The sequence below is a fragment of the Equus caballus genome, chromosome 28 (assembly GCF_041296265.1).
Source record: "Equus caballus isolate H_3958 breed thoroughbred chromosome 28, TB-T2T, whole genome shotgun sequence".
Lineage (NCBI taxonomy): Eukaryota > Metazoa > Chordata > Mammalia > Perissodactyla > Equidae > Equus > Equus caballus.
Genome location: NC_091711.1, coordinates 12,689,627 through 12,703,441, shown reverse-complemented (window position 1 = coordinate 12,703,441; position 13,815 = coordinate 12,689,627).

Here is a 13,815-nt window from a genome sequence, read left to right as displayed (position 1 = left end):
TTATAACAGAATACTATGAAAAACTATATGCCAAGAAATTGGATAACTTGGAAGAAATGGATAAATTCTTAGACTCATACAACCTCCCAAAACTGAATCAAGAAGAAATAGAGAATCTGAATAGATTAATCACAAGTAAAGAGCTTGAAACAGTAATCAAAAACTTCCCAGAAAACATAAATCCAGGACCAGATGGCTTCTCTGGAGAATTCTACCAAACATTCAAGAAGATTTAATACCAATCCTTCTCAAACTATTCCAAAAAATTGAAGAAGAGGGGATGCTTCCTAACTCATTCTATGAGGCCAACATTACTCTGATACCAAAACCAGACAAGGACAATACAAAAAAGGAAAATTACAGGTCAATATCACTGATGAACATAGATGCAAAAATCCTCAACAAAATAGTAGCAAATCAAATACAACAATACTTTAAAAAGATCATACACCATGATCAAGTGGGATTTATTCCAGGGATGCAGGGATGGTTCAACATCCACAAATCAATCAACGTGATACACCACGTTAACAAAATGAGGAATAAAAATCACATGGTTATCTTAGTGGATGCAGAGAAAGCATTTGACAAGATCCAACATCTGTTTATCATAAAAATTCTCAATAATGTATATAGAAGGAAAGCACCTTAATATAATAAAGGCCATATATGACAAACCCACAGCCAACATCATACTCAATGGGGAAAAACTGAAAGCCATTCCTGTGAGAACAGGAACAAGACAAGGGCACCCACTCTCACCACTCCTAGTCAACATAGTACTGGAGGTTTTGGCCAGAGTAATTAGGCAAGAAAAAGAAATAAAAGGTATCCAAATTGGAAAGGAAGAAGTAAAACTCTCAGTGTTTGCTGATGACATAATTCTATACATAGAAAACCCTAAAGAATCCACCAGAAAACTATTAGAAATAATCAACAACTATAGCAAAGTTGTAGGGTACAAAATCAACTTACAAAAATCAATTGCATTTCTATACTCTAATAATGAACTAGCAGAAAGAGAAGTCAAGAACATAATTCCATTTACAGCCTCAACAAAAAGAATAAAATGTCTAGGAACAAATGTAACCAAGGAGGTGAAAGACCTTTACTGAAAACTATAAGACATTATTGAAAGAAATCACAAAAGACAAAAAGAAATGGAGAGATATTTCATGCTCGTGGATTGGAAGAATAAACATAGTTAAAATGTCCATCTTACCAAAAGCAATCTACAGATTCATTACAATCCCAATCAAAATCCCAATGACATTCTTCACAGAAATAGAACAAACCATCCTAAAATTCATATAGAACAACAGAAGACCCAGAATATCTAAAGCAGTACTGAGAAAAAAGCTGGAGGCACCACAATCCCTGACTTCAAAATATACTACGATTCTATAGTCATCAAAACAGCATGGTACTGGCACAAAAACAGACACAGAGATCAACGGAACGGAATTGAAAGCCCAGAAATAAAACCACACACCTACGGGACAGCTAATCTTTGACAAAGGAGTCAAGAACATACTATGGAGAAAGGAAAGTCTTCTCAATAAGTGGTGTTGGGAAAACTGGACAGCCACATGCAAAAGAATGAAAATAGACCATTATCCTATACCACGCGCAAAAATTAACTCAAAATGGATTAAAGACTTGGATGAGACCCGAAACCATAAAACTCCTAGAAGAAAATAAAGGCAGTATACTCTCTGACATAGGTCTTAGCAGTATCCTTTTGAATACCACGTCTACTCAGGGAAGGGAAACAAATGAAAAAACAAACAAATGAGACTACATCAAACTACAGAGCTTCTGCAAGGCAAAGGAAACCATGAACAAAATGAAAAAACAACCCACCCAGTGGGAGAAAATATTTATACATCATATATCCGACAAGGGTTAATCTCTAAAATAGATAAAGGGCTCATACAACTCAACAACAAAAAAACAACCACATGATCCAAAGATGGGCAGAGGACATGAATAGACATTTTTCCAAAGAAGATATACAGATAGCCAACAGGCACATGAAAAGGGAAATGCAAATCAAAACTACAGTGAGATAGTACCTCACACCCATTAGAAAGGCTATAATTAGCAAGACAAAAAATAACAAATATTGAGGAGGATGTGGAGAAAAGGGAACCCTCATACACTGCTGGTAGGAGTGCAAACTGATGCAGCCACTATGGAAAACTATGGAGATTCCTCAAAAAATTAAAAATAGAAATACCATATGACCCAGTTATCCCACTACTGGGTGTTTATCCAAAGAACATGAAATCAACAATTCAAAGAGATTTATGCATCCCTATGTTCACCACAATAGTCAAGACATGGAAGCAACCCTGGTGCCCATCAACAGATGAATGGATAAAGAAGATGTGGTATGCAGGTGGGGCCAGCCGGGTAGCGCAGCAGTTAAGTTCGCAAGCTCAGCTTCAGCAGCCCTGGGTTTGCCCGTTTGGATCCCAGGTGTGGACCTACGCACCACTTGTCAAGCCATACTGTAGTAGGGAGTCCCACATATAAAGTAGAGGAAGATGGGCCATGGATGTTAGCTCAGGGCCAGTCTTCCTCAGCAAAAAGAGGAGGATTGGCAGCAGATGTTATCTCAGGGCTAATCTTCCTCAAAAAAAAAAAAAAAAAAAAGATGTGATACGCATATGCAATGGAATACTAAATACTAAAAAAGACAAAGTTGTCCCATTTGCAACAACATGGACAAACCTTGAGAATATTACAGTAAGATATGTGGAAGATAAAGAGACACATGGACAAAGAGAACAGATTAGTGGTTACCAGAGCAGAAGGGGCTTGGAGGTGGGCGAAGGCGTAAAGGGGCACACAGAATGGTGATGGATAAAAATAGACTCTTGGTGGTGAGCAGGAGGCAGTCTATACAAAAACTCATATATAACAATGTCCACCTGACATTATACAATGTTGTAAACCAGTATGAACTTAATAAAATAATTTTTTTTACAAAAGAGAGAGAGACAGAGAGCTCTCTCTCTCTCCGCTGTGTGAGGACGCAGCAGAAGGTAGCGGTCTGTGAGCCAAGAAGACAGGGCTTACCTGGAACCAAATCTGCCCACACCTTATCTTGGACTTCCAGCCTCCAGAAATGGGAGAAATAAATGCCTCTTGTTTAAAAAAGAAAAAAAAAGGAAAGAAAAATCAAAATAGAGGAAGAAGACAGTAACTGGGTCTGGGGGGACTATTCCATTGGGGGACAAGGAAGGCGGCTCTGAGGAGAAGGCTGATCAGAGACCTGAGACCAGCGGCAGTCGGAGCCGCGTGCGCGTCTCAAAGGAGAGCGGCCTCAGTCGAGAGAACTGCGGGCGTGGATCCTGAGACCGGGCGGACTTCGCGCGCTCGAGGAAGCTGAAGGCGACAGCTGGAGCAGAACTAACCAGGGGGCAGAGTAAGAAAGAAGGGGAGAGGGTTAAGGGGGCAGGAAACAGGGTCTCAGAACCAGGGTGAGGCCCCAGGATTTTATTCCGAGGGTGATGCGAAGATGTGGAACCCCGGAGTGACATGAGTGACATGAGCCATCTTGTCTTTCGGCGCTGACCTGGCTCCTGCTGTGCGCCGGCGCTCTGCAGGCCCGCCGTCCCATCACACGCTGGTTTCCCGCGCTGTGCTGCATGCACACCAGCATATTTGCGCTCTCGGAACACGCCTCAGACTCGACACGCCTTCGCCCATCATCTGCCTTGTTCCCTGTGCAGCTGTCAAGACTCAGCACCTTCCCTGGAGCCTGGTGTCTTCGGCCCCCACGGCGCTCCTTTCTGCCTCCAGCGCGGTGGTTATAATCGGCCCTGAGAACGTCAGTTCCTCCCACCAGACCCTAGGCAGCCGCACGTCTTGTTTTTGCGAAAGGCCCTGAAATGAGTCATTTCTTCCCTGTACACTTGTACAAATTGAATCCATTTTAGAGGCTATTTTAAGCATACAAGTAGAATATGCATGAAATGCTAGGAGGTAAAACTAGTTCAGTGACAGAGAAAAAAGGGACTCGTTGAATACACCAAAAAATATGATAATAATACCTATGTCTAATGAAGCATTTTGTCATTCATAAAATTTAATAAAAAGATTTAGTAAACATCATAGAGTTACAATTTGGAATCGATCTTGCAGCCTTTTAGTCTGCCTCTCCTCGTCAGGCCAGAGAATCCTCGAGCAGATAGGCTAGGATGTCACAGAGGCCGAAATGAGGATGGAAGAGCAGGAGCGCAGGAGAGTGGGCGCTAGTAACTGGTAATCACAGCTCTCCGCTCTCACCCCTGCAGAGCTCCCTCGCACATGCCGCTGGTTGTGACTGTGGAGCTCACCCCTGCACACGTCCTGTCTCCTCGACGTGGGGATCTCGGGGCTGGAGCAACACGCGGAAGTTCGGATACTCCCTTGGGTACTTCTTCCCCTGAGACGGGTAGAGAGGAGCGCGGGACTCAGCCAAAGGCCCGCTCTGATGCCCGCTGGCAAGTGAGGGAAGCGGCCTGGAAGGGCTTCTCCTGCTGCCGCGCTAGAAGAGGCGCTGCAATATCCGCGTAGGGATGCAGGCAACGCCCACCCTCCCCAGAGGGGAGACACGCCCAAAGCCCGGAACGAACGAATGATTGACTAAGTACCATAATTCTGGATGTAAATAAAGAGACTAATATAAATCTGAAAAAGCAAAGAACAATGTTGAAGGGCTTTAATTTTGTAAATGATCTAGTGGGAAAAAATGAGACAAAATACACTTAGTGGCTTAATAAGAGAAGTGTTAAGCAAGATTTCAAATGGCAAAGCTATATAAACAGGCACACTTAAGGATTCTTTCTTGCATAGAATCGTACTTAAAGTTTTAAAGGTTTATTTAAACTTTCCATTATAATTTTACTTTAAATATTGCCAGATTTTTTCAATGGGCTGAACTAGCCTTCTACCAATATACCAAACGTTTTTCTTTTGCTAAGTTCATCAGTAAACTAGTGAGTTAAGAATGGACATGTCTATAAGCTCAACTTGGTGTGTGAGTGCGTGAGTTTACACAGCTGCTGAGGATCCCTAAGGCAGATACTGCATGGCAAGGGTGACGTTTTGCCAGTTGTAGCATGTTTGTGTTCTGGATTTTGGACAGTAGTAACATCAGGAAGGGGTGCGAGTCTTGAACAGAGTCCTTAAAAATTATGATCTGTGTTCATTTGTACATCTTGGCAAATGTTAATAGAAGCAACAGTATTTTCCCAAATCTTGGTACAAAAATCTCTTTAGACGCCACCAACATTTCACATTTGGTTGATACTGATCCTAAAAATAGAAGTACTCTTTTCATAGCCTACATACTGTTGTTCCCTTATTCTTTAAAAAGTTTCATGTTAGCTCTAAACTAAGAAATTTGTGACCTCAAGTTAAAATGGAACAAATGAGTTTCACTATCTCATAATTATTAGACCGTTTAAAAATATGTATCCCTAGGCACAAAATCTACTTGTTATAATTATGTATAATAATAGACTCTTAGGGCATTAAGAATTTTATTGAAACTTATTAAAAACAGCTCATGACTTCTTTGCCAATGCAAGTCTGTGCTGCCAGTGAAACCAAAGACCATGGGAAAGAACTTCGAACACTGCTGACTGCTTTACTAAATATTGTCACGTATGTTTAGAAGAAAAAGAAATTAACATTTCTTGACTCCCTACTGTGTGCCAAGCATTGATAGGCACCTAATGCACAATATATATGTAATTCAACCCTCGCAACAAGCATAAGAGGCAGTATAATTTCCAGTTTACAGAGGGAGAAACTGAAGTCATGAGCTCAGGGCATAAGCTAGGAAGTCGGGATCTGAACAGTATCTGACTCAGCGCCCATCCCACTTCACAGACCTTTATTCAAGAAGTCAGCAGGAAAGGCCTCATGTACTTTTCCCTCAACACTTATTTTGTTCCCACCTGACTTTAACATTCAGTCTGAACCATTTTAACTGGAAAAATCTGAGGGTATTCCAATAGTGTTCAGATTTTTTTTTTAAAGGAGGAAATAGTCTTTAGTTTGTCAGTGGATAGCTTATGTGAAGAACTTGATGCTGCCTGACATGACAAATGAATGCTACCCATACACTTCATCTCTGATCCTAGCCCTTGGAAATGGCCTACATTTGCATCATGCTTTCTTAATAAATCTTTTTTGAATTGGCAGTGTGAAAATACACCTCTAGTCAATGGTCAAAAAATATTCAATTATTAAAATAAATCTGGAACAACAGAAAGCATAATTTGCACAGGTTGAAACTTTGAAACGGGCATTGAAATTTGTTTTCCAAGTTTCTCCTGTTCAACTTTTTCAGCGCTCTCAGACCGTTTTCGCTTTGCCCTGGTGGTACCTCAGCTCAGTTCTTGAAACCTTTCTCTCTGTCTTTCTGTTACTAGTCCCTTCCTCTCAGCAGCTGCTTTTGTATTCTGCTCTTCTTGGGTTTGTTAAGGTTTCTTCCATGGACTTGTTAACAACTTCCCTTATCCTTGTCTTCCAGATATCTTTCGGTGTACTTGGGTATTTAGTCATCACTGTCGTAATCGTTCTGAAAATAGCTTTGATAAGCGGGCCAGCCCAGAAGACCAGCAATTTCCAAACCGGATAACACCTTGAGCAAACAAGTTATTTTATGATTCACTTCTTTCATGACCCCTCATAAAAGAAAGAAAATTGTTATATGGTGAGAATATAGAAGTAATTAAACATTTTAAATATTCAGTAATTGTTGAGATGGGTTTGGTCTGCTCGAATAATTGCTTTGCTGTTAGGAGAAGGATTATATGTGTTAAGTATAAGTTTTCATTGGAAAAAATATCTGTTCATTAGAAAACTTCAAAGAGTTAAAATTTTTCTAATGGTTAAATCGTGCACTTAATCCTAATTGCAGCCTTTATGACAGTGATCTGTAACATGGTCACAAGACTTTTTTACACAGAGTAATACTTTATTTAGTAAAAAGTCTGAATTGCAGATTTGAAAAAAAATGTACTAGTACTTTTAAGCCCCTACTGTAGCCTGACAATTAGTTTTACAGGAGTCCAAAGGATCTGTACCAAGTAAGGACGCACTATTCTGATTTAATAATTAGTTGCAATTAACAAGTAATTTGGGCTTGAAAAGAATTCACCTAAGCAATTTGCTCTATCAAGAAGAAAGTTTTAATAAGCAGAGATAAACTTTATAGCTAAACCAAAAATGAGGCTCTTCTTTTGTATTCTGAAAAGCGTTTTTCACCTAAAACATCATAGAAATAAAGTGACTGAGGTTGTTGGCAATGACTTTTAGTATATTAATTGAAATATCATTAACAAATGGGGAGGAATCTAAAATGTCTTCTAAACTACAATTGAGCATCTATCACTTAAACCACTAGGTGGCACCAACAAGCTTTTCCCAAATATGCACACAAAATGCTGTAGGTTTAAGACACTCCTGGAATTCCATCCACCTATGAACAATACCCAACACCACTGCTACCAAAACGTCCACAAATTCAACCCATCTGTTTTAGGAAGACTATATAAAGTCATGGCTCTTGACAACAATCGATGTTATTTACTTTAGCAAATTACCAGCTGCTTAAGAAGCTCTTTGCATCTTGGTCAAAAATGTTGAGAAATCAGTCAAAATACAAGACACTATAATTTAGTGAAAAAATACTGGACTGAGCGTCAATAGCCCCAGCTCTGTTCTCAGCTCCACCACCAACTATCTTAGTGATTTGACTAAGTTCCTAAACTTCTCTGGTTGTTAGACTCCTGGTTAGTTAAATGAAAGACTGGGACTAGAAGAGTTGATTTCAAAAGGCCTTAAGTAAAAAATACTTTTCTCCTACAAAATCCCTCAGAATTCGAATATGGAAAGCAAATGAAAGCAAGCCTGCAGTGGGAGTCGGAGGGATGGGAGTGGAATGTTAGGAGGAGAAGCGCTTTCTGCTGTACTTGCCATCGCTCTCCACAATGTCCAAGCCGTGGGTTCCTATGGTCCAGAAAGAAATAATGTGGAGACCAATTGAACAGAAAATTACTAAGGTCTCTTACATTCCAGAAGTCTGTGATTCCAGGTATGTAGCTGTGTGCAAGTTCTTAAATATTGTCCCCTTCACATGCCCAGTTCCCGGATACAGTGCAGGTATCATTTCCTCCATTTTCCAGAGGAGTAAACTGGAGCTGAGTAATTTAATGTCTTTCCAAAAACCACCTAGACGTAGGATCAGAATCCAGGCCTTCTGGTCCTTTTGTTTTTTTAATTGAACTCTGGGCCACTGAAGTGGAGCATGCAAACTTAACACTCAGCCACAGGACCAGCCTCTGGATATTTTCTTGTTACTGTTGAATTTTGAGAGTTCTTTATGTATTCTAAACACTAGTCTTTGTCTTTTTATCCTCTTAACAGGATTTTTCATACAGCAAAAGTTTTTCATTTTGATGAAGTTTAATTTATCAATTTTTCCTTTTATGGATCATGTTTTTGGTGTCAAGTCTAAGAACTCTTTGTCTATCTATTTCAAAGCTTTTCTCCTATTTTTTTCCTAAAAGTTTCATAGTTTCTTATTTTACATTTATGTCCATGATCCATTTTGAGTTAGTTTGTGAATACGGTCACAGGTGTAGGTTGAAATTCTTTCTTTTTTTTTTTAATGAATGTCCAGTTGTTCCAGCACCAGTTTTATAAAAAAGCTATCTTTCTTCCATTGAACTACATTTGTAGCTTTGTCAAAAAATAAGTTGGGTATATTTGCATGGGTCTATTTTGGGGCTTTCTCTTCTATCCTATTGATTTACGTGTCTCTCTCTCCATCAATACCACACAGTCTTGATTAATGAAGCTATATAATAAAGCTTGAAATTGGAAAGACTGGTTATTCCCACTTCATTCTTCTTTTTCAAAATTGTTTTAACTATTCTGCTTCCTTCGCCTTTCCATATAAATTTTAGAATGCACTTGTTTATATCTACAAGTCTTGCTGAGATTTTGATAGGAATTGCATTATACTTGAATATCAACTCAGGGAAAACTGACATCTTTACTATGCTGGGTCTTCCAATCCATGAACTTGGTATGTCTCTCCATTTATTTAGATCTTCTTTTTTTTTCTTTCACCAGTGTTTTGTAGTTTTCAGCATAGAAGTCCTGTGAATGTTTTGTGATATTTACATCTAAGTATTTTGATTTTTTGAGTGATTGTAAATGGTATTGTATTTTTAACATTGGTATCCACATGTTAATTGCTATTATGTAGAAATACAAGTGATTTCAATAGGCTTATTTTTGATCCTGTGACCTTGATAACCTCACTTATTAGTTGTGGGAGGTTTCTGCAGATTCCTTGAGATGTTCTATCTAGATAATCATGTCATCTGCAAATAGGGACAGTTTTATTTCTTTCTTCTTGATCTCTATGCCTTTTATTTTCTTTTCTTGCTTTATTGCCCTGTCTAGAACTTGTAGCACTATGTTGACTAAGAGTGGTGAGAACAGACATTCTTTCCTTGTTTCTGATCTTGGGGGAAAAGCCTTATCATTCACCATTAAGTATAATGATATCTGTAGGTTTTTTGTAGATGCTGTTGATCAAATTGAGGAAGTTCCTCTCTATTCCTATGTTTTTCAGCATTTTTATCATAAATGAGTGTTGAATTTTGTCAAACACTTTTTCTGCATCAGTCTATGATCACGTGATTTTTCATTTTTAGCCTATTAATATGGTGAATTATGTTGATTGATTTTCAAATATTAAACCAGTCGTACATGCCTGGAACCAACCCCCCACTGGTATGATGTATAATTCTTTATGTATACATGTTTGTGTATATATATATATATATATATATGAATTTTATTTGCTAATATTTTGTTAAGGATCTTTGCATCTATGTTCATGAAGGGTTTTGGTCTGTAGTTTTCTTTTTCATACTGTCTTTGCCTGGTTTTGGCATCAGGGTATTAGCAGCTTCATAGAATGAATTAGAAAGTCTTCCTTCTATTTTCTGGAAGAGATAAGAGTTTATGTGTAAAGAAGAGTTCATTCTTCTTTAAACATTATGTGGAATTCTCCAGTGAAACCATTTAGGCCTGGATACTTCTTTTTGAGGGAGTTTTTAAAGATTTTATTTTATTTTATTTTCCTTTTTCTCCCCAAAGCCCCCCGGTACATAGTTGTATATTCCTCGTTGTGGGTCCTTCTAGTTGTGGCATGTGGGACGCTGCCTCAGCGTGGCTTGATGAGCAGTGCCATGTCCGTACCCAGGATTCGAACCAACGAAACACTGGGCCGCCTGCAGCGGAGCGCACGAACTTAACCACTCGGCCACGGGGCCAGCCCCTGAGGGATTTTTTAAGCTACAAATTCAACTTTCTTAGGAGTTATAAAACTGTTCAAACTATCTCTTTCATATTGGGTGAGTTGTGATAGTTTGTTTTTTTCAAGGAATTCTTCCATTTCATCTAGGTTGTCAACTTTGTGTGTGTAGAGTTGTTCTTCATATTCCCTTACCTTTTTGATGTCTGCAGGGTATATAATGAATATGCCTGTTTCATTCATGATAGTGATCATGTGTGCTTTCTCTGCTTTTTTCCTTTTCGATCTAGCTAGAGGTTTGATTGAACTTTTTAAAGAAACAGCTCTTTGTTTCATTGATCTTCTCCATTGTTCTTCTGCTTTTAATTTCATTGATTTCTGCTCTTATCTATGTTATTTCCTTACCCTTGCTTTGCTTTATGTTGCTCTTTTTTTTTAGGCTCTTGAGGTAAGAGATTATTGATTTTAGACTTTTTATCTTTCATTAGGTGTGCATTTAGTGCTTAAATTTCCTCTTAGCACTGCTTGAATGGTGTCCTACAAATTTTGATATGTTAAGTCTTTATTTTCATTCAGTTCAATGTATTTTTTTATTTCCCTCAAGACTTCCTCATTGACCCATGGATTATTTAGAAGTGTGTTGTTTAGTTTCCAACTGTTCGGAGATATTCCTATTACCTTTCCATTATTGATTCCATTGTGGTCAGAAGACATACTCCGTATAATTTCAATTCTTTTAAATTTGTTGAGGTTTGTTTTCTGGTCCAGGATATCATCTAGCTTGGTGTATGTTCCATGGGCACTTGAAAAGAATGTGTATTTTGTTATTGTCAGGTGGAGTGTTCTATAAACGTTGATTAGACCCTGTTGGTCGATGGTGTTGTTGAGTTCTTCTATATCTTTGCTGATTTTCTGTCTTGTAGTTCTATCCATTGTTGAGAGAATGGTGTTGAATTATTCACAACTATAATTGTGGATTTGCCTGTATCTCCTTTCAGTTCTATTAACTTTGTTTTTCACATATTTTGCAGCCCTGCTGTTTGATGCATAAACATTTAGGATTGCTAAGTCTTCTTGGTGAATTGACCTTTTTTCATTTATAATGTTCCTCTATGTCACTGGTAATTTTCTTTGCTCCAAAATTTACTTCATCTGATGTTAATGTAGCCTCTCTTACTTTCTTTTCTTTAATGTTTATATGATATATCTTTTTCCATTCTTTTACTTTCAATCTGCCTATATCATTAAACTTGAAGTGAGTTTCTTATACCATAGCACATATTTGGGTCAATGCTTTTAATCCACTCTGCCAATCTCTGTCTTTTAATTGGTATGTTTAGATCATTTACACTTAAGACAATTATTGTTATTTTAGGGCTTAAGTATGCCGTTTTACATATTTTTTCTGTTTATTCTCTGTTTTTCATTTCTGTTTTCTTTTTCCTATCTTCCTGTTGGTTACTTGAATATTTTTTAGAATTCCATTTTTATTTATCTATAGTGTTTTTGAATGCAACTTTTTATATAGCTTTTTGGTTGTGGCTCTAGATGTTTTACTACATATACATAAGTTATCACAGTCTACTGATATCATTATTTTACCAGTCTGAGTGACATGTAGAAACTTACTTCCCTTTCTGTCCCTTTAAGCTTACCTATTTATCATCTATCTTAAATATTTCCTCTACATACATTTAAAACCACAGCAGATAGCATTTTAATTTTTATTTAACAATCAAAACATTCAAAAAGATAAGAACATTTATTGTATTTACCTATATTTTGCTTATCCTTCTTGTCATATCCTTTCTACCTTCCTGATATTCCAAGGTTCCTTCTTTTATCATTTTCTTTCTGTTTAGAGAACTTCCTTTGGCCATTCTTTTACGGTAAGTCTGCTGGCAACAAATTCTCTTAGTTTTTCTTCATCCAAGAGTGTCTTCATTGCTCCTTCATTCCTGAAGGATATTTTTGCTGGATTCTGAGTTGACAGTTCTTTTCTTTTATCACTTGAAAAATGTTTGCCACTTTCTTTTGCCTTGTATAATTTCTGATGATAATTTATTGTTATTTGAATTGTTTACCCTTTGCAAGTAAGGTAATGTGTCATTTCTCTTTCACTGTTTTCAAAGATTTTTTCTTTGTCTTCAACTTTCAGAATTTTGACTATGATATGTCTTGTCATAAGTTTCTTTTGTTTTATCCCATTTGGAATTCATTCAGTTTCTTGAATCTGTAGGTTTATGACTTGTTAAATTTGGGAAGTTTTCAGTCATTATTTCCTTGAGTCCCTCTTTATCCTCTCCTTCCAGGACTCTGATGACCCAAATGTTAGATCTTTTGTTATAATCCCATGAGTCCCTGATATTCCATTCATTTTTTTCTGTCTATTTTTTTTCTATTCAGGTTGGGTAATTTTTCTTGTTCTATCTACAAGTTTACTAATTCTTTCCTTTGTCTTCTTCATTCTGCTATTGAGCTCATCTATTGGGTTTATCTTCAGTTATTTTATTTTTGGTTCTAAAATTTCCAATTGATTCTTCATATCTTCTGTTTCTTTGCTGAGACTTTGGTTTTTTTCATCTGTTTCTAGCATGTTTGTAATTGCTCATTAAAGCATTTTTATGGTGGCTGCTTTAAAATCTTTGCCAGATTATTCTAAACTTTCTGTCATCTAGGAGTTGGTCCCCATCATTTTTTTCATTCAGTTTGAGATCTTCCTGGTTCTTGGTATAGTGAGTGAATTTCATTTGAAATGTGGACATTTTAGGTATTATAAGACTCTGAATCTTATTTAAACCTTCTCTTTTAGCTGGCTTTCTCTGACACCACTTCAGCAGGGGAAGAGGTGGTGGTGGGAAAGCTGCCTCATTATTGCCAGGTGGGGTAGACATCCAGTACTCAGCCTCTGTTGACAGTTCAAGTTGGGGCTCCTTGTTACTGCTAGATGGTGGTGTGAATTCTGGCATCCCACTAGAAGTCCACTGATATCTCCTTGGCTGGAAGGGGTAGGACTGCCTCATTACTGCTCTCCATGTAACTTCCCTTGACACCAAGTTGGAGTGGGGAGAGTGGCCTTGTAATCATTTTTGCTGGGCTGTGGTGAAAGTCCTATCTTGCCAGTAGGCCTCCTCTGAAACCACTATAATCGGAGTGGGAAGGACACTTCTTTACTGCCAGGTAGGCATGGAAGTCCAGGCACCCGACATGGTTGGTACTGTCATTGTGGAGTATTGGGGTGGTGAGCTCATCATTCCTTCATGAGGGTAAAAGTTCCAGCTCCCTACATAGCATAGCCTTCTCCGACATCACACTGTTGGGGTCGTTGGGGTGCTTTATTTCAGCCTAGAGAGGATGGACATCTGGGCTCCCCATTTGGCCTTTCATGTTATGGGTAGGGGTGGGTAGAGTGTTTTCGGTGGTGTTTGGCTGGAGTAGAGTAGTTATTGTCTCAAAGTTTTCTATCTTGCTAGACTGCT